Here is a 21,497-nt window from a genome sequence, read left to right as displayed (position 1 = left end):
GTTTCCTGGACGCCCGTTTTTCACGCTCGAAAGTGCGCCGAAAAAAAACTCCGATATTCTCCAGCTCCTCCAGGTCTTCAGCAGTTTGGCGCGGCGGCACAGAACAGCGGGGAGCGGAGCCAGACACTCTCGCCGATCCGACAAGCAGTGGGGCGGCGGGCCTGATTTAAATAAGGCAACATTGTGCTGGCAACCCTGCGCGTGCGCGTTGGAGCATGTGCGCACATGTAGTGGGAAATAAACATTGGCACTCAGCCATTTTTAAAGGGACGAGAGGAAAAGTGAAGATTTGTTTCGTGGACCCCTGGAAAGGCTTGTGATTTAATTTTAGTGATTTTTTTTTGTGTGTTAAGGAGTGCTTTTAGCAGCACTGTTGAATAAATGACCTGCCAGTCACTGACGCCGCCCCTATCGCGTGGCCGAATGGCCTTAGTCCCCTTCGCAGCTCGAAGGCTGCTTGCTGTATCTTCGGCTGCCATCCAGCCACTGACACTGCCCCTATCCCGTGGTCGAATGGCCTCAGTCCCCTTCGCAGCTCGAAGGCTGCTTGCTGCCATTGTTGTTGGGCTGCCGTCAAGACACAGACACCGCCCTGTCTCCAACATGGAAAGCCTGCCTGAAGCACCGCAGCTCGAAGGCTGCTGCTGTTTCACACAGGTAGGAACATGGAATATTTAATCTTTGCTTTGTTTATAAATTTTTATTCAGGTTGGATCTTTATTTGTATAAGTATGACTGTTGAATGATTGTAGAATTTAATTACTTTCCTTCCCCGCCCCCTCCCGCCCTACGTTCCCTACGCCTAATTTGTAACCTACGTCTAATTTGTAACCTACGTCTAATTTGTAACCTACGCCTAATTTGTAACCTACGTCTAATTTGTAACCTACGTCTAATTTGTAACCTACGCCTAATTTGTAACCTACGCCTAATTTGTAACCTACGTCTAATTTGTAACCTACGCCTAATTTGTAACCTACGTCTAATTTGTAACCTACGCCTAATTTGTAACCTACGCCTAATTTGTAACCTACGTCTAATTTGTAACCTACGTCTAATTTGTAACCTACGCCTAATTTGTAATCTACGCCTAATTTGTAACCTACGCCTAATTTGTAACCTACGCCTAATTTGTAACCTACGTCTAATTTGTAACCTACGCCTAATTTGTAACCTACGTCTAATTTGTAACCTACGCCTAATTTGTAACCTACGCCTAATTTGTAACCTACGCCTAATTTGTAACCTACGTCTAATTTGTAACCTACGCCTAATTTGTAACCTACGCCTAATTTGTAACCTACGTCTAATTTGTAACCTACGCCTAATTTGTCACCTACGCCTAATTTGTAACCTACGCCTAATTTGTAACCTACGCCTGAGTTGGAAAGTGTAGGCAAGGTTTTTTCGAGCGTACAAAAATCTTCACTCACTCCATTCTAAGTTAGTTTGGAGTAAGGTTTGGAGTAAGTCCTCAACTATTTTGGTAACTTCCTACCAGGGATAAGCACCCTCTTAGAGCCCCTACATGTGTTATTGCATAAAACTGAGAACTGGGTATGGGAGAAAAAACAAGTAATTGCTTTTGAGAAAGCCAGAAACATTTTATGCTCCAACAAGCTGCTTGTATTGTATAACCCATGTAAAAAACTTGTGCTAGCATGTGATGCATCGTCGTACGGAGTCGGGTGTGTATTACAGCAAGCTAACGTTGCAGGGAAGTTGCAACCTGTCGCCTATGCCTCCAGGAGCTTGTCTAAGGGCAAGAGGGCCTACAGCATAATTGAAAGAAAATGCATCAGTACCTGTTTGGCCTCAAATTTGAACTGGAAACCAATCACAAGCCCATCATATCCCTGTTCGCTGAAACCAAGGGGATACATACTAATGCCTCAGCCCGCATACAAAGGTGGGCACTCGCGCTATCAGCGTATAACTATACCATCCGCCACAGGCACCAAGAACTGTGCGGATGCTCTCAGTCGGCTACCATTGCCCACCACGGGGGTGGAAATGGCGCAGCCTGCAAACTTTTTGATGGTGGCGCAGCCCGCAGACTTGTTGATGGTCATGGAAGTGTTTGAAAATGATAAATCATCTGTCACGGCCCGCCAGATTAGGACTTGGACCAGCCAAGTTCCTCTGCTGTCCCTAGTAAAAAAACTGTGTATTTTCATGGGAGCTGGGCCACCATCCCCATTGAAATGCAAGAGCTAATCAAGCCGTTCCAGCGGCGAAAGGACAAGCTGTCCATTCAGGCAGACTGCCTGTTGTGGGGTAACCACGTAGTGCTACCCAAAAAGGGCAGGGAGACGTTCATCTCGGATCTCCACAGCACACACCCGGGTATAGTAATGATGAAAGCGATAGCCAGATCCCACGTGTGGTGGCCCGGTATCGACTCTGACTTAGAGTCCTGTGTACGGCAATGCAGCGTATGTGCTCAGTTGAGCAACGTGCCCAGAGAGGCATCACTAAGTTTGTGGTTCTGGCCCTCCAGACCATGGTCGAGGATCCATTTTGACTATGCGGGCCCGTTTCTCAGTAAAATATTCCTGCTGGTAGTGGATGCTTTTCAAAATGGATTGAATGTGAAATAATGTCGGGAAGCACCACGACCGCCACCATTGAAAGCCTGAGGGCCATGTTTGCCACCCACAGCCTGCCTGACATACTGGCCAGTGACAACGGGCCATGTTTCACCAGTGCCGAATTTAAAGAATTCATGACCTGCAATGGGATCAAACATGTCACCTCGGCCCCGTTTAAACCAGCCTCCAATGGGCAGGCAGAGCGGGCAGCACAAACAATCAAACAGAGCCTTAAATGAGTCACAGAAGGCTCACTCCAAACCCGCCTGTCCCAAGTACTGCTCAGCTACCGCACGAGACCCACTCGTTCACAGGGGTGCCCCCGGCTGAGCTGAAAAGGACACTTAAAACCAGACTCTCGCTGGTTCACCCCAACCTGCATGATCAGGTAGAGAGCAGGCGGCAGCAACGAAATGTAAAAGATGGTCGCGCCACTGTATCACGGGAAATTGATTGAATGACCCTGTGTATGTGCTAAACTATGGACATGGTCCCAAGTGGATCACGGGCACGGTGATAGCTAAAGAAGGGAGTAGGGTGTTTGTCGTCAAACTAGACAATGGACAAATTTGCAGAAAGCACCTGGACCAAATGAGGCTGCGGTTCAGACTGCCCTGAACAACCCACAGCAGACACCATCTTTTTCGAGCCCACAACACACACCCAAAGGATCAACGACACTACCCCGGACCAGGAAATTGAACCCATCACGCCCAACAGCCCAGCAAGGCCAAGCTCACCCAGCAGCCCTGCAGGGCCAACAACACGCCAGCTCAGCGAGGGCACAGCCAACACACCAGAACAGCCATTTGTACCGAGGCAGTCCACCAGGGAAAGAAAGGCTCCCGACCGCCTCACCTTGTAAATAGTTTTCACTTTGACCTTGGCGGGGGGGAAGTGATGTGTATCTGTAAAGCATACACTCCCATGTTCCGCCACCATGGAGCACATCCACTGAAGTCCCAAGGGATCCCAGCATTTCTTGGGAGCACTGTATATAAGCCAGCCCCAAAAGCCTGTTCCTCACCCTGGAGTGTCTTAATAAAGACTGAGGTCACTGTTACTTTAACCTCCCTGTGTGCAGTCTCATATGTGTTTGCAACACAATAGGTTCGAACAGCGAGGGGAACTTGTTTCGGACTGGGCACATGAAGTGACGAGAGCGCTCGGATGTCGTCCTAGTTTCAACATATCTTTCCCAGCCAGCTCCTGCCGAACAGCGTGGGGCCATCGCCCGGTACCACCCAGAGTGTTAAATTGTGCACCGCTCCATCGTAGGACTACCGATTACGGGAATCAGTTCCTTTGTGTACGTTCTCTGTTTGGAACGAATGGGGGTCAGGACTGGCCTTAAGGCCTTGCTGCACCACAATTTATCGAACATCTTTTTGCTCATTATGGAATGGCTCGCGGCCCGTGTCCAGCTCTATTGACACCGGGAGTCCATTTAATTCAACCTTCAGCATTAGCGGGGGACACTTTGTGGTAAATGTGTGCATCCCATATACCTCTGCCTCCTCAGTCTGAGGCTCCACCGTGGATCTGTCCTCCTCTGCAACATTGTGGTTTGGAGGATTAGCAGCTCGCCTGCACATACGTTGGAGGTGTCCCATTGTTCCACAGCCCTTGCAAACGTATCCTTTGAAGCGGCATGAATGGAAACGATGATCACCCTCGTAGCGCCAACAAGGTGTTAATGGCCTTGCATTCACCACCCTTGATGGTGTGCTCTGAGTCATCTGCGGACATGCAGCTGCAGGATGTAAGTCTTGCCCTGTACATTACGATTCGGAAACTTTGTTCACAGTACTTGCAGCAGCACTCGTGTGCTGACAGATTTGTTTGGTATTGTCACTGGTGGCGATAAACGCCTGGGCTATCATTATGGCTTTACCCAAGGTTGGGGTCTCTGCAGTCAAAAGTTTGCGAAGTATTACTTCATGGCCAATGCCCAAGTACAAAGAAGTCCCTGAGCATGTGCTCCAAGTGTCCTTCAAATTCGCAATGTCCTGCAAGGCGCCTTAGCTCGGTGACGTAGCTCGCCACTTCCTGACCTTCAGACCTCTTGTACATGTAGAACCGATACCTCGCCATCAGAACGCTTTCCTTCGGGCCTTCGGGTTAAGATGCTCCCGGACCAGTGTGCACAAATAATCGTATGACTTGTCTGTGGGTTTTGCTGGAGCGAACAGATTTTTCATGAGGCCATACATTGGTGCCCCGCAAACAGTGAGGAGGATCGCCCTTCGTTTAGCAGTGTTCGCTTCTCCTTCCAGCTCATTGGCCACAAAATATTGGTTGAGTCGCTCCACGAAGGTTTCCCAATCATCTAAAAATTTCTCCAGGATGCCCACTGTTCTCTGCATTGTTACGGTGGGGTTCGTCATCTGTATCTCGTCATCAGTTGTTATGTCTTGAATAGAGAGTCAGACCAGATACTGTAAGCTCAAAGAAAGGTGTGACCGTAGTCCTTTATTACAGGTCTCAGAGTTCCTCTCCAGCCTGTGATGCCTCCTTATGTACAGGTGCTCCCAAGAGATTGTGGGATCCCTTGGAGCTCCAGGGGATGAGCCCTCTGGTGGTTAAACATGGTATTTACAGGTTTACATAAATAACTGTTAAGAAGCTGCTTATAATTATTTAAACAGCATTTTACCAGGTCCTAATGATTTTTCCAAGTTTTTTTACGATTTTCTCATCCCTGGGAGTCATGTCAAGTAAGTGTGTCAAGTTCTCAACAACTCTGGATTGGTTTGGCTAGTTGATGTCTGCAGAAGTGGTTTAAAAGCTACTGTTTCACAGCTGTTCAATTTCTAATGAAAGAAGCTGGAGCCTTCAGGTTTTGGAATCGATGTAACTATTTGTACTGCACTTTTTTTGCACATGCGTCTGTCAAGCCCCCTCCCCCCCATGTCACGGTCAGCCCCTCCCAGAGTGGGAGGGAGAGACACAGAGGGTGGGGGGGAGGAATCGGAGGGGAGAGAGGGAACTCACGGAAGACGGATCATGTTCTTTCAACCCCCTACAAGGGACATCATTGGAGTGGATGAAATCCAGAAGTCATGACATTGTCACTATTCACTTCATACACAATAAACCTGATCACAATCTGTATACCATGCCTGCCCCATCTATGGTGGGGTAGGAGGGAGGAAGGCTGCACTTGTGCTGGGGTAAGACACTTCGGCTGGGGGAGGGATGCATGGACTGGGCTAAGGCACTTTGGCTGGGGGAGGGATGCACTTGGACTGGAGTAAGGCATTTTGTCTGGCCCTTGCTGTCTTCTCAGGAGCTCTGTCCTCTGTCGCCTCAGGAGGTCAAATGGATCGAGTTACAATTTGCAAAGTCAGTGAGACCTTGGGACGGGCGGTTCCAGTTACACATTCTTGTGAAACTTCAGGGTGCTGCTTATCCTCCAAGTGGACCAATCATAGACAAAGGTGGAGCATGGCGGTAATTTTTGCAGTACAAATAAGCACGTCCTTTTGGAATACACTTTTCAGCTTAATGGAGGTTTGAAGTGTTTGCAGCGAACTCTCTATCCCGTGTCACCGCCTATCTCAACATTGACAGATCGCTTCTGTCATCGCAACTTCAGCTGCCATCTATTCCAGTAGCATCAACGCCTTTGAAATCTCACCTTAACCCTCAGAATCCCACCGCGATCAACACCAACACCAACATTACTAGGCAGACCAGCATCACCAACAACAACACCAACCTTCTCCGCAATCACCTGATGCTGCACAGGACACAGGGCATCAGCACCTGACCACATTGCTGCCCGGGACGCCAGGGATGGCCTCACCAAGGCCAGATTTACTGAATTGATGCTGTACACCCTGGCTACCACATGATGCGCCAGGTTGGCACCACCCCTCATCAACACCATAAACCATCCCTACAATGCCCAAGCCATTCCTTTCATACTCATCACCATTGGGAGGGGCGGGGGGGGGGGGGGGTACCTTTATGTCACACCATTCACTGCAACTCACTAACGCAGTGTTGAAAATATAGATTTCAATGTTTGTCAACACATTAGCAGAAACTTTACATGAACGTTGGCGATAACACCCAAGTGGTTACCCTTGTGTGTTGTTAGTTGGTATGATTGGACAAAGGTGAGGGTGAATGTAAGGGGTGGCTAGTGAGATGAGGATGTGATAATGTAGATAGAGAGAGAGGGATGGGTGGAGGTGTAAGGGAAGTTGGTGTGAGTAAGGATGTGCAGGGGTAGGGTAGGGAAGGCAGAGTGATGGGGATGTGATGAGTGGCACAGCAGGATGAGGTTAAGTGTGGCTTTGCAGTAACGTTTAGTGATCTACTGAGATCGTTGAAAGGTTTGCGAAACTGAAGCCTGGTCCTCCTGACAACATCCCTGCTTGTGCCCTCCTGTGCAATGTGCAACCAGGCTGCGTTGGTGTTCTGGGGAGGTCTCTTCTGCCCATCGAAAGGGAAAATCACCTCCCTGCGTGTTGTGACTAACTCCATAAGCATCTGGAGGGAGTTATGGGAGAGCCTGCGTGCAGCCACACACCTTTGTGCAGTGCTTGTCAGTGTTTTCAACACCTCCATGCTGCAGAACACCGACAGAACACCTGTCAAAATGAATGTGGACATGGTCCCTTTAAGGAAACCGGCTGATGACGTGTCATCAAATGATGTCATCAGACCCTCACAGGGTGGGCTTAACAAGCCCAGACACGTAAAATCACTTGGACAGAGCGGGTTGCAACCAGTAGCGAGGTATCAAATTACACTCGAAGTCACCCACCTCGGTTCCGACCCGGAATGAAGAATCGCAGCCTTAGCGTCTAATTGACCACTGGGTTCTGGGCCTGCTTTGGCTTGTTACAATAGTAAAAACTGCTTTATATGCTCCTATTTAGAATTACCATTTTGATCCCAGTACCCAAAGCCTTGCTGCCACCTACAAGGCAAGAGTGTGATGGAATACTCTCCACTTGCCTGGATGAGTGCAGCTCCAACAACACTCAAGAAGCTCTATACCATCCAGGACAAAGCAGCCTGCTTGATCAGCACCCTATCCACCACCTTAAACATTCACTCCTTCCACTACTGGTGCACTATGGTTGCAGCATGTACCATCTATAAGATGCACTGCAGCAATTTGCCAAGGCTGCTTCGGCAGCACCTCCCAAACCAGTGACCTCTGCCACCTAGAAGGACAAGGGCAGCAGGCATATGAAAACACCATCACCTGCAAGTTCCCCTCCAAGTTACACAACATGCTGACTTGAAAATATATCACCGTTCCTTCATCACCACTGAGTCAAAATCTTGGAACTCCCTCCCGAACAGCGCTGTGGGAGTACCTTCACCACAAGGACTGCAGCGGTTCAAGAAGGTGGCTCACTACCACCTACTGAAGTGCAATTAGGGATGGGCAATAAATACTGGCCTTGCCAGCAATGCCCACATCCCAGAACGAACAATAATAAAAGTGGTTCCACAAACTAAGGAAGCCCTAAAACATGATTTATTGCTGTTATAATGCTACTTCATGTACATTTAAGGAGCTGGAATATTTTGATATTTCCAATAATTTGAAGTCAAGTAGTTTGGGTCAAATAATGTAAATTAGAACATTAGATCGATATCATAGTATTATCAATCAAGAATTAGGGCTTTATCCAGGATAGGACAAAGTGCACTGTGGAAGGAGTGGGCTCAGTGGGATGAGTGACCTTTTCTAGTCTCCACTTTCTTTTTTCCCCCCATTTTTCTCTCCTTGTATCCACAAAATATGCTTATACTTTCCGTTGGCCCCAGTTGCATTGGTACAAACAGCTCTCCAGTAAGTCATCCAATTGGTCGTTCTTCATGTGTGAGCCGAGACTATTAGTGTTGGCATGTTACTGTTACTGAACTTTGGAGTGCATCACAATGAAACCTGCTCATGTTCTTTCTTAATTTCCATGAAATACCCTTTTTAGTAGCAGTTACTGGATAGCAATCTTGAGTGTATACTCTCGTTGATTTTTCTCCTCTCCAAGGTCATCTGTAACACCCAAACTACCTTGGCTGATTTCAAATATTTCAGAACAGATCCAAGCTTGACCCTCATGGACTGAAATATTTAGTTCCACATCACTAAGCCACCAGGGGAATGTCATGCACTGTGTTCTTATCTACTCACGAAGAGCCACTATTCACACAAGACATGTGCATTGAAGTTTTCACTTTAAAAATGTATGTGTATTTGTGTAAGCTACCCAATATCTGATCAGACTAGCCAAATTTACATAGCGAGACAATCAAACTAAATATGGGTTTATACAAGATACAAATGTTTACACTGATTATTCCATGAAACATTGATCACACAAACCAAATGTTTATTCGAAAAGCAAATCTTCAGTGACTCTGATTTATTTATTCTGTTGAATTAGTTTTACTGCAGCCATTCTTGTTTTGTGCAAGGTGGTTGCAAACATTTTTTGCCTGGTGTGTTCTATCACTTAGACTTGGATCCCACTGTGCTCAGAACCTGGGAAGTTTCATAGCTCCTCATAGATTATTGGGAAAAAAGCTGTTATTATTCAACATTACATCCTACCTCAGTTGACATGTCAACTAGAAACATCAAGGCAGTCAGTCAATTATTGTGTATAGGCAAACAGGCAGGCCTTAGAACATGTCTGAGGAAGATTTCTTCTTTTTTTACATGTGTACAAGATGAAAGGGCCCTATTTTAATTAGGCCAGTTGGAATTGCAGGATTCAAATCAAAACACTAAAATTAGGCGAAATGAAAACACAAATTCCATGCTGTGCCCATTGGACATGGAAGGCATCTCATTAGCCAGTCAACAGCGAATGTTTTTTGCCTCCATTGCTCTATCTGGAGGTTACTCCATACATTGATCACACTTTATGTGAGGAACCATTTTCTTTTACCAGCTTGAACCTGTTGGGGCTGAAATTCAGGATCTGTATAAGGCCCGTTACTGCCATTTTGCGGCAGCCATGTGGCGAAATCGGGTGGCTGCCACGTTGCAGTCCATTGACCGCCCCGACCCAAATTCAGCTTGGGGATTTATTGGCCTGACCCCACTTCTGCCCCGCTGCTGCCAACCGCTGCAAGCACGTTTTCAAAGCGTGCACCACCGCTACCCCGCACCTCTATTGAAATCTGCACCAAATTTACTTTAAAAAATCTACGAGTCGCTGCACGGTGCCATCGACAGCTTTTTCTGTCGGCGCACCTTGTTGTGTCTGTGTGCGGCCCTTCAAGGGGAGGACCCACTGCCGCAGCCGCCATGTTTTTATTTTTGTCGGCCGACTTCCCGATCAGCTGGCCAATTATTGCCCCCAGGTTCGGCCTGGCCGCCAACAGGCAGCCTGGCACCCCCTCTTGGATGCCAGGCCGCTGACCTGGTCAAAACACTCCCTGGTGGCCCAGTGAACCGATATTTTTGAATGCCAAATGCTCTCCCCTGTAAAGTGAAGGAGAGAGCATAGTGACTCACACGTGTCATGACGTCATCTCCGCTCCGCCGCTGAGTGACAGAGGCAGAGACTCGGTCTCATCTCAACTTCCGCCCGTCACCAGGACTTACGCCCCCCACTTCCGGTCCAACGTGAAAGAAAGTTAAAAGTTGAGAAAATCGCTCGGATGGCCTCAACGCACCCAGAGATAAAAAAAAAATTAAAAATTGTGTGTGTGCCAGCTTTCTGGCATGCCTGAATTTTGGCCCTGTTGTCTCTTGTCTTGCTCTGATAATTTAATATAAAATAATGTTGCAGATTTACTTTTTCGTTCCATTGATGATAAACATCTATAAGAGCATCTCTTAGGCACCTTCTTTTCAGGTTAAAAAATTCAAGTTTCTCCAGTCCTTCTTCCTCACCAGTGTTCAGCCTTGAGAAGCCTCCTATCAACAAGAGCAGACATTGACGACGAGATCCAACACCGCCTCCAGTGCGCCAGTGAAGCCTTCAGCCGCCTGAGGAAAAGAGTGTTTGAAGACCAGGCCCTCAAAATTGCCACCAAACTCATGGTCTACAGGCTGTAGTAATACCCACCCCCTCCTGTATGGCTCAGAGACATGGATCATGTACAGTAAACACCTCAAGTCGCTGGAGAAATACCACCAGCGATGTCTCCACAAGATCCTGCATATCCCCTGGGAGGACAGATGCACCAAAAATTAGCGTCCTCGTCCAGGCCAACATCCCCAGCATTGAAGCACTGACCACGCTTGATCAGCTCCGCTGGGCAGGCCACATAGTTCGCATGCCAGACACGAGACTTGCAAAGCAAGCGCTCTACTCGGAACTCGTCCAAGGCAAACGAGCCAAAGGTGGGCAGAGGAAACGTTAAAAGGACACCCTCAAAGTCTCCCTGATAAAGTGCGACATCCCCACTGACATCTGGGAGTCCCTGGCCATAGACCGCCCTAAGTGAAGGAAGTGCATTCGGGAGGGCGCTGAGCTCCTTGAGTATCGCCACCGAGAGCATGCAGAAATCAAGCGCAGGCAGCGGAAGGAGCCTGCGGCAAACCAGGTTCCCTGCCCGCCCTTTCTCTCAACCACTCTCTGTCCCACCTGTGACAGAGACTGTGGTTCTCGTATTGGACTGTACAGCCACCTAAGAACTCATGCTAAGAGTGGAAGCAAGTCTTCCTCGATTCCGAGGGACTGCCGATGATGATGATGATGATGATGATCCGCTTTGAGGCTGCTTCTCTACACTGGCTGCAGCGCATGAACATCTTGGTGACCAGAAGTGGGCACAGCCTTCAAGGTTTGCTCTGACTTATATTCTGCTGTTTTGGGTATTGACTTTGTTGATTACGGTTCGACATTAGTCAGATATATTGAATGTCAAAGACTTCTAAGTCTTTTTCAAGCTTCGTCCTTAGTTATTTAAGTATCATTCATGGAGTATCGAATTCCTCTGCTGTGCGCTTCCCATTAGCGCCTCTGGGTCGCAAAAGTGTTTTCGTCCGGGGGGCGGGCACTACCAGCTATTGCGAAATTGTGTGGGAGTTAGCGGAGGCGCGAAATAGGTAGCGCCGCGCCCCTGCTAATCACGCCCCGGGTCTCTGCGCCTCCGTCGATGTTGCCCTTTTCATCCCGCGGCGGCCCATTTGCAGAAATTTGGCAGTGCCACGTGAGGTTGCCATGGGTGATGTCAGCGCCAGCGTCACGGGTCGCAAACTGGGCCACACTTCACCAGCTTCACACACTTCACACTTCATGGAAGGGGAGGGTCCTTGGAACGGGTCAGTGCTATGCGCTCAGGCGTATCACTCCGACGTTCACCCAGGTAGTGGCCTCGAGCCCGCCCCCGAGAGGAAGCGCACATTGCGCTCCACTTCCTCTCAGGGGCGGTGACCCCAATTTAGGTCATGGGGCGGGACTTTTCTGTGCCGGGCGCAGGAAGTTACGCCCCATGAGGGGTACCGTTCCCAAATGGGGCGCTCCCGAATTTCCCTCCATTGGTGTGGCCCATTTTCTTTCCTGCATTCAGGTCTTTACACATTTTTGTATTGAATGTCATTATTTTTCTGCCCACATACACATTCTGTCCAGCTCATTCTATAATTTCTATCAACCTCCTCGAACTGCTCCATTTGGTATCATCTACAAATCTGACCATTAACAGTTGATATGAGAGAATACTATTTAACACAGTGTTTTTAATCATTTCAAAAATAAAATTTGGGAGAGTAATGACCTTTGGAGGATCCTTTCAATCAGTCCTTTCCTCCAAAGTTCTTGGGGTAGAGTTTACGCTTTGGGTGAAATCGGAAATTCCAGTGCAAATTGCTCCCAGAATTGTGCCCATTTTGTAAAGTGTTTTTTCCACCAAGTTTCCGCTCAAACTCATTTGCATATCACTGAATGCAAAATATGCCATGAGCCAGCGCAATTGGGCAGCATTTTGAAATGTAATTAAAATTGCGCTTTAAAAAATATTCCTTGATATATTTAAGAGTGGAACTTGGTAAAGTTTGATTCATACAGCAGAAAATGTGCTTATCACAAAAATTAAGCATTTTAAATCATAATGTCAATCCACTACCGGTGAGTAGCCCAATTTTAAGACATTTAAAATGATATTTAAAAAATATACAAAATTATTTTCCATTTAGATTCAGTTCCTTAGTAAATTAAAAATTCATTCATTCAAAACCTTTCAAAACATTCCTATTAGTGTCCTTGTGTGCAAAAGATCCAGCTTAATTTTTGGAGCCTCTTCGCAGGCCTGCCAACGAGTGCAGTTAGTGGAAACCCTCAATGGTGATTCATTCACCCTGGAGCTTTGCCCAGTTGTGTGGGGGAGTCTGCTTCCAGCATGATGTTTTTAAAACGATCGCAAAAGATCACGCAAACTTGAGTTGCGCTGAGCCCAATTTGCGTTTGAAGCTCTGTGATCTTTTGCGCTGGTTACACCGATTTTGGTGGAATTGGGCAAAAAAAACCAGTGTAATCGAGTAGAAACACCAGGCCAATTTTAAACATTTTAAATTTAACAATTTTAAATGTTCACTGGCATACTTTTACTTTTTATTTTAAAGAAGAACAAGGGGGTTCTCCCAGGTGTCCTGGCCAATATTTATCCCTCAACCCAAACCTAAAATCATATTATCTGGTCGTTATGACATTGCTGTTTATGGGATCTTGCTGTGCGCAAATTGGCTGTTGTGTTTCCTACATTACAACAGTGATTACACTTCAAAAGTACTTCATTGGCTTTAAAGGGCATTGGGACGTCCTGAGGTCGCTCATGAAAGGCCCTATATAAATGAAAGTCATTTTTGTTTCTTTATTTACTCATATCAGTTGTTTTCCAACACAAAATCTATAATGCTCATTTTCAGCACTCAGTGGATTTTGTAGGGGGGATCAGTCAGCCGGCTACCTGATCCCTGCGATGGGAGACCCTAGTGCATTTTGAGGGTTGGGCCTCATTTATACACACACACTTGGTGAGCTGCCCACCTCAAATCAGTGTCCTGCTGCAGTTTACTGGCTCCGGGCTGACACAGTATTGGGCAGCCCAGAGACCACCATGGCTGGCAGCAAAGTTGGTTGGAAGGGATGTGTGATCACAGAAGAAGGGAGCAGAGCCCGTGTCGTGTTCCTCTAGCCAATCGGGTTTTATTGAGTGGAACGTCCACATCTGCCCCACAGGCTGTTACAATTGCTTCAGGCTCTTATGCACATCATGAGACCCTGATCTGCATGGATCATGAGTCGCCTGCCTGATTAAGGTGGACATCTGGAATGCTCATTGAAAATGCCCAGAAAAAGCGGCGATGGAGTTGGAACGGGACAGTAAATCTACCACCTGGATTTTAAGTTGGCTTCTGCCCTGTTTCTGCCAGGCAGAGGAAGTTAAAATCACCCCTCATGTTCTTCTGGGATGCAAACAGCACAGCGCCCTCTACAGGGGATCTGCTACCTGTGTGAGCAGGGTAAACAAATGTGTATCTCCCTAACCAATCAGAACGAACCAGGAAGTTGAAGTTAGAATATTTAATTTAATGCCAAATCATGTACAGAAAGCAAAATAGAGAGAGAAATAAAGATGGAATTACGGGATAAAAGAGTCAGAGAGAAATAGTAAAAAATATTTTTTTTTTTTAAAACTCCAACAATAATTAAATTCTGAAGGAATAAGACAAATTTAAAGGTAAATTTTTAGTGCCAGAGAGGTTGTTTGGCAGTAATTAAGACTTATTACGAAGTTAAAAATGCATTTACAAGCCCTCGATTTTTCTGGTGTGTTTAGTGTGTATATATCATGCAAGTACCTGTACCTTAAATTCATGCCCTTCCATGCATTTGAATATCAAGTCGCTCGGCAAGATACTGCTCAAGTGAAGTATGTGGAGGAGCAGGGCAACTCAGACAGCACCTTCCTAATTTCTGCGTATAACTGCACCCATGCAGATGCTGGAAGTTGCTGCCTGATTTACTCCATAATGTCATGTGATGTGAGCACTGATGAGAATTATTTCTACTGCAAAATCTGGGCATAGTTATGTACTGAACAAGTTCAAGGCTAAATGTAAAGGAAATTCCCATTGATTCACATTCAGTGACTTTTTTTTCTCATTGATTTTCTCCTCTCCCCTCCTTTTCTGAAGGCACTGACTTCTGCTGGGGAATGGTTTCAGAGGCACTGGACATCTTCCAATACATCTCCCAAGTGGCCATTATTTATGTGTAAGTCATAATAGGGAGTTATACAGCACCAAATCCGAACCTTCAAATAAGCAATCGTGAATGAGAACTACTATGTATGCAAAACTCACCAATGGTAAGACTTGTAACCGGGGGCACATCTCTGGGAGACCTAAGGGTCACCTGTGCACCCTGAGCAAGCAGGTATAAAAAGCAATCCATCATGCTGCTTCCTCACTTGAGAGTTACATTAAAGAGACCAAGGTCACAATGGTTTGAGCCTACAACACAGTCTTGTGGAGTTATTCTGAACATAATAATTGGCAACGAGTTACAGATCACGAACTTTCACGCAGTAATGGTTGCCGTTGGTATTCTTGAGAGATTTGTTGAGGGTGATGATTGGGAAGCCTTCGCTGAGTGTCTCGACCAGTACTTCGTGGCCAACGAGCTGGACGAGGCTGAGACGGCGGTCAAGCGCAGGGCTATTCTCCACACCGTATGTCGGTCTTCGATATATGGCCTCCTCAAAAATCTGCCAGCACCGGTCAAACCAACGGACAAGACTTACACACTGGTTCAGGAACACCTCAAGCCGAAGGGGAGCATCCTAATGGCCAGGTATCATAGAAACATAGAAACATAGAAAACAGGTGCAGGAGTAGGCCATTCGGCCCTTCGAGCCTGCACCACCGGTCAATATGATCATGGCTGAACATGCAACTTTAGTACTCCATTCCTGCTTTCTCTCCATACTCCTTGATCCCTTTAGCCGTAAAGGCCACATCTAACTCCCTTTTGAATATATCAACTAACTGAACTCAACAACTTTTTGTGGTAGAGAATTCCACAGGTTCACAATTCTCTGAGTGAAGAAGTTTCTCTTCATCTCGGTACTAAATGGCTTACCCCTTATCCTGAGACTGTGACCCCTGGTTCTGGACTTCCACAATGTCGGGAACATTCTTCCTGCATCTAACCTGTCCAATCCTGTCAGAATTTTATATGTTTCTATGAGATCCCCTCTAATTCTTCTAAATTCCAGTCAATTTAAGCCTAGTCGATCCAGCCTTTCTTCATATGTCATTCCTGCCATACTGGGAATCAGTCTGCTGAACCTTCGCTGCACTCCCTCAATAGCAAAAATGTCCTTCCTCACATTCAGAGACCAAAACTGTACACAAGGAATTAGATGAAGTCCTTACTACTAGAGGGATCAAGGGGTATGGCGAGAAAGCAGGAATGGGGGACTGAAGTTGCATGTTCAGCCATGAACTCATTGAATGGCGTTGCAAGCGAGAAGGGCAGAATGGCCTACTCCTGCACCTATTTTCTATGTTTTCTATGTCTACAATATTCAAAGTGTGGCCTCACCAAGGCCCTGTACAACTGCAGGAAGATTTCCATGCTCCTATACTCAAATTCTCTCGCTATGAAGGCCAATATGCCATTTGCCTTCTTCACCACCTTGTGTACCATCTTTCAATGACTGATGTACCATGACACCCAGGTCTCGTTGCACCTCCCCCTTTCCTAATCTGTCACCATTCAGATTATATTCCGCCTTCCAGTTTTTGCCACCAAAGTGGATAACCTCACATTTATCTATATTATATTGAATCTGCCATGCATTTGCCCAATCACCTCACCTGTCCAAGTCACCCTGCAGCCTCTTAGCATCCTCCTCACAGCTCACACCGCCACCCAGCTTAGTGTCATCTGCAAACCTGGAAATATTACATTCAATTCCTTCATCTAAATCATTAATGTATATTGTAAATAGCTGGGGTACCAGCACTGAACCTTGTGGTACCCCACTAGTCACTGCCTGCCATTCTGAAAAGGATCTGTTTATTCCTACTCTTTGCTTCCTGTCTGTCAACCAGTTCTCTATCCAGATCAATACATTACCCCCAGTACCATGTGCATTAATTTTGCACACTAATCTCTTGTGTGGGACCTTGTCAAAAGCCTTTTGAAAGTCCAAATACACCACATCCACTAGTTCTCCCTTATCCACTCTACTAGTTACATCCTCACAAAATTCTAAAACATTTGTCAAGCATGATTTCCCTTTCATAAATCCATGCTGACTTGGACCGATCCTGTCACTCCTTTCCAAATGCGCTCCTATTACATCATTAATAATTGATTCCAACCTTTTCCCCACTACTGATGTCAGGCTAACCGGTCTATAATTCCCTGTTTTCTCTCTCCCTCATTTTTTAAAAAGTGGGGTTACATTAGCTATCCTCCAATCCATAGGAACTGATCCAGAGTCTATGGAATGTTGGAAAATGACCACCAATGCATCCACTATTTCTAGGGCCAACTCCTTAAGTACTCTGGGATGCAGCCTATCGGCCTTATCGGCCCTCAATCCCACCAATTTCCCCAACACAATTTCCTGACTAATAAAGATTTCCTTCAATTCCTCCTTCTCGCTAGACCCTCGGCCCCCTAGTATTTCCGGAAGGTTATTTGTGTCTTCCTTCGTGAAGACAGACCCAAAGGATTTGTTCAATTGGTCTGCCATTTCTTTGTTCCCCATTATAAATTCACCTGATTCTGACTGCAAGGGACCTACATTTGTCTTCTCTAATCTTTTTCTCTTCACATATCTATAGAAGCTTTTGCAGTCAGTTTTTATGTTCCCTGCAAGCTTACTCTCATACTCTAGTTTCCTGTCCAAATTAAACCCTTTGTTCTCTGCTGAATTCTAAATTTCTCCCAGTCTTCAGGTTTGCTGCTTTTTCTGGCCAATTTATATGCCTCTTCCTTGGATTTAACACTGTCCCTAATTTCCCTTGTCAGCCACGGTTGAGCCAGCTTCCCCATTTTATTTTTACGCCAGACAGGGATGTACAATTGTTGAAGTTCATCCATGTGATCTTTAAATGTCTGCCATTGCCTATCCACTGTCAACCCTTTAAGTATAATTCACCAGTCTATCCAAGCCAATTCATGTCTCATACCATCGAAGTTACCTTTCTTTAAGTTCAGGGCCCTGGTCTCTGAATTAACTGTGTCACTCTCCATCTTAATGAAGAATTCTACCAAGGGGCCTCGCACAACAAGATTGCTAATTAATCCTCTCTCATTACACAACACCCAGTCAAGGATGGCCAGCTCTCTAGTTGGCTCCTCGACATATTGGTCTAAAAAACCATCCCTTATACACTCCAGGAAATCCTCCTCCACCGCATTGCTACCAGTTTGGTTAGCCCAATCTATATGTAGATTAAAGTCACCCATGATAACTACAGTATCTTTATTGCACTCATCCCTAATTTCCTGTTTGATGCCATCACCAACCTCACTACTACTGTTTGGTGGCCTGTATACAACTCCCACCAGCTCTACCCATACAGATTCCACATCATCCAAGCTAATGTCCTTCATTTCTATTGCGTTAATCTCTCTTCAACCAGCAACGCTACCCCACCTCCTTTTCCTTTCTGTCTATCCTTCCTGAATTTTGAATACCCCTGGATGTTAAGTTCTCAGCCTTGGTCACCCTGGAGCCATGTATCCATCATCCCAATTACATCATATCCGTTAACAGCTATCTGCGCAGTTAATTCATCCACCTTATTACGAATGCTCCTTGCATTGAGACACAGAGCCTTCAGGCTTGTTTTTTTAACACTCTTTATCCTTTTAGAATTATGTTGTAATGTGGCCCTTTTTGATTTTTGCCTTTGATTTCTCTGCTCTCCACTTTTCCTTATCTCCTTTCTCCCTTTTGCTTCTGCCCCCATTTTACTTCTCTCTGGCTCCCTGCATAGATTCCCATCCCTCTGCCATATTAGTTTAAATCCTCCCCAACAGCACTAGCTTTTACACACACCATCGCACCGAGGGCCAGAATGTGGCAAGCTTTGTCGCTGACCTAAGATGCCTTGCGGGACACTGCGATATTTCCGGATCTTTGGGGGAAATGTTGTAGGAATTTTTCGTGCTTGGAATCGGCCACGAGGTCATTCTTCGCAAACTGCTGTCTGCTGAATCCCTAGATCATAAGAACATAAGAACATAAGAATTAGGAACAGGAGTAGGCCATCTAGCCCCTCGAGCCTGCTCCGCTATTCAACAAGATCATGGCTGATCTGCCGTGGACTCAGTTCCACTTACCCGCCCGCTCCCCGTAACCCTTAATTCCCTTATTGGTTAAAAATCTATCTATTTGTGATTTGAATATATTCAATGACCTAGCCTCAACTGCTTCCTTGGGCAGAGAATTCCACAGATTCACAACCCTCTGGGAGAAGAAATTCCTTCTCAACTCGGTTTTAAATTGGCTCCCCTGTATTTTGAGGCTGTGCCCCCTAGTTCTAGTCTCCCCAACCAGTGGAAACAACCTCTCTGCTTCTATCCTGTCTATCCCCTTCATTATTTTAAATGCTTCTATAAGATCACCCCTCATCCTTCTGAACTCCAACGAGTAAAGACCCAGTCACTCAATCTATCATCATAAGGTAACCCCCTCACCTCCGGAATCAGCCGAGTGAATCGTCTCTGTACCCCTTCCAAAGCTAGTATATCCTTCCATAAGTAAGGTGACCAAAACTGCACGCAGTACTCCAGGTGCGGCCTCACCAATACCCTATACAGTTACAGCAGGACCTCCCTGCTTTTGTACTCCAACCCTCTCGCAATTAAGGCCAACATTCCATTTGCCTTCCTGATTACCTGCTGCACCTGCAAACTAACTTTTTGGGATTCATGCACAAGGACCTCCAGGTCCCTCTGCACTGCAGCATGTTGTAATTTCTCCCCATTCAAATAATATTCCCTTTTACAGTTTTTTTTCCCAAGGTAATTTTGGTAGATTATAACGAATGCATCTGCTATAACTTCCGCCATTTCTTTTAATACCCTGGGATGCATTTCATCAGGACCAGGGGACTTGTCTACCTTGAGTCCCATTATCCTGTCCAGCACTACCCCCCGAGTGATAGTGATTATCTCAAAGTCCTCCCTTCCCACATTCCCATGACCAGCAATTTTTGGCATGGTTTTTGTATCTTCCACTGTGAAGACCGAAGCAAAATAATTGTTTAAGGTCTCAGCCATTTCCACATTTCCCATTATTAAATCCCCCTTCTCATCTTCTGTGGGACCAACATTTACTTTAGTCACTCTTTTCCGTTTTATACGATCTGTTTTTATGTTTTGCGCAAGTTTACTTTTGTAATCTATCTTTCCTTTCTTTATTGCTTTCTTAGTCATTCTTTGCTGTCATTTAAAATTTTCCCAATCTTCTCGTTTCCCACTAACCTTGGCCACTTTATACGCATTGTTTTTTAATTTGATACTCTCCTTTATTTCCTTGGTTATCCACGGCTGGTTATCCCTTCTCTTACCGCCCTTTCTCACTGGAATATATTTTTGTTGAGCACCATGAAAGAGCTCCTTAAAAGTCCCCCACTGTTCCTCAATTGTGCCACCGTTTAGTCTGTGTTTCCAGTCTACTTTCGCCAACTCTGCCCTCATCCCAATGTAGTCCCCTTTGTTTAAGCATTGTACACTCGTTTGAGACACTACTTCCTCACCCTCAATCTGTATTACAAATTCAACTATACTGTGATCACTCATTCCGAGAGGATCTTTTACTAGGAGATCGTTTATTATTCCTGTCTCATTACACAGAACCAGATCTAACATCGCTTGCTCCCTTGTAGGTTCTGTAACATACTGTTCTAAGAAACAATCCCATATGCATTCTATGAATTCCTCCTCAAGGCTACCCCGTGCGATTTGATTTGACCAATCGATATGTAGGTTAAAATCCCCCATGATTACTGCCGTTCCTTTTTCACATGCCTCCATTATTCCCTTGATTATTGCCCGCCCCACCGTGAAGTTATTATTTGGGGGCCTATAAACCACGCCCACCATTGACTTATTCCCCTTACTATCTCCAATCTCCACCCACAATGATTCAACATTTTGTTCATTAGAGCCAATATTGTCTCTCACAACTGCCCTGATATCATCCTTTAGTAACAGAGCTACCCCACCTCCTTTCCCTTCTTGTCTATTTTTCTGAATTGTCAAATACCCCTGTATGTTTAATTACCAGTCTTGGCCACCCTGCAACCATGTTTCTGTAATGGCCACCAAATAATACCCATTTGTAATGATTTGTGCCGTCAACTCATTTACTTTATTTCAAATGCTGCGTGCGTTGAGGTAGAGTGTTTTAATACTAGTTTTTAAACCATGATTTTTAGTTTTGACCCCTCCTGCAGCCCCTTTATATTCATACATATTGTCCCTTCCTATCACCTTGTGGCTTACACTTACCCCAGTGCTACTCTGCTCTGTTGCCTACTGCCTTTTGCATTCTTTCTTGGGGTCCTGTTCATCTGAGCTCTCACCCACTCTAACTAGCTCAGAGCCCTCTCCTGGGTTCCGAATACTCCTTGCATTGAGGCACCGAGCTTTCATGCTTGCCTTTTTATTACACTTTGACCTTTTGGAATTTTGCTGTACAGTGGCCCTTTTTGTTTTTTGCCTTGGGTTACTCTGCCCTCCACTTTTACTCATCTCCTTTCTGTCTTTTGCTTCTGTCTCCATTTTGTTTCCCTCTGTCTCCCTGCATTGGTTCCCATCCCCCTGCCAAATTAGTTTAACTCCTCCCCAACTGCACTAGCAAACACTTCCACTTGGACATTGGTTCCGGTCCTGCCCAGGTGCAGACCGTCCGGTTTGTACTGGTCCCACCTCCCCCAGAACC

At 45.9% G+C, this 21,497-nt stretch overlaps 1 protein-coding gene across 6 annotated transcripts in view; it reads left to right on the top strand.

Annotated features, from left to right (window-relative positions):
* LOC139264555 (contactin-associated protein-like 2) overlaps window positions 1-21,497 on the top strand; it is a 2,534,539-nt gene that overhangs the window by 272,747 nt on the left and 2,240,295 nt on the right. For 3 of the 6 annotated variants that reach the window (XM_070881199.1, XM_070881197.1, XM_070881195.1), the window contains one exon: window positions 14,719-14,797. The exons of the other annotated variants lie outside the window; for them this stretch is intronic. The gene's annotated coding sequence lies outside the window, so the exon portion shown is untranslated. The remainder of the gene's footprint in view (window positions 1-14,718; window positions 14,798-21,497) is intronic. 6 annotated transcript variants of the gene reach the window in all.

Source organism: Pristiophorus japonicus, chromosome 5 (genome assembly GCF_044704955.1).
Source record: "Pristiophorus japonicus isolate sPriJap1 chromosome 5, sPriJap1.hap1, whole genome shotgun sequence".
Taxonomy (NCBI): Eukaryota; Metazoa; Chordata; class Chondrichthyes; family Pristiophoridae; genus Pristiophorus; species Pristiophorus japonicus.
This window is presented reverse-complemented; position numbering and strand designations above follow the sequence as displayed.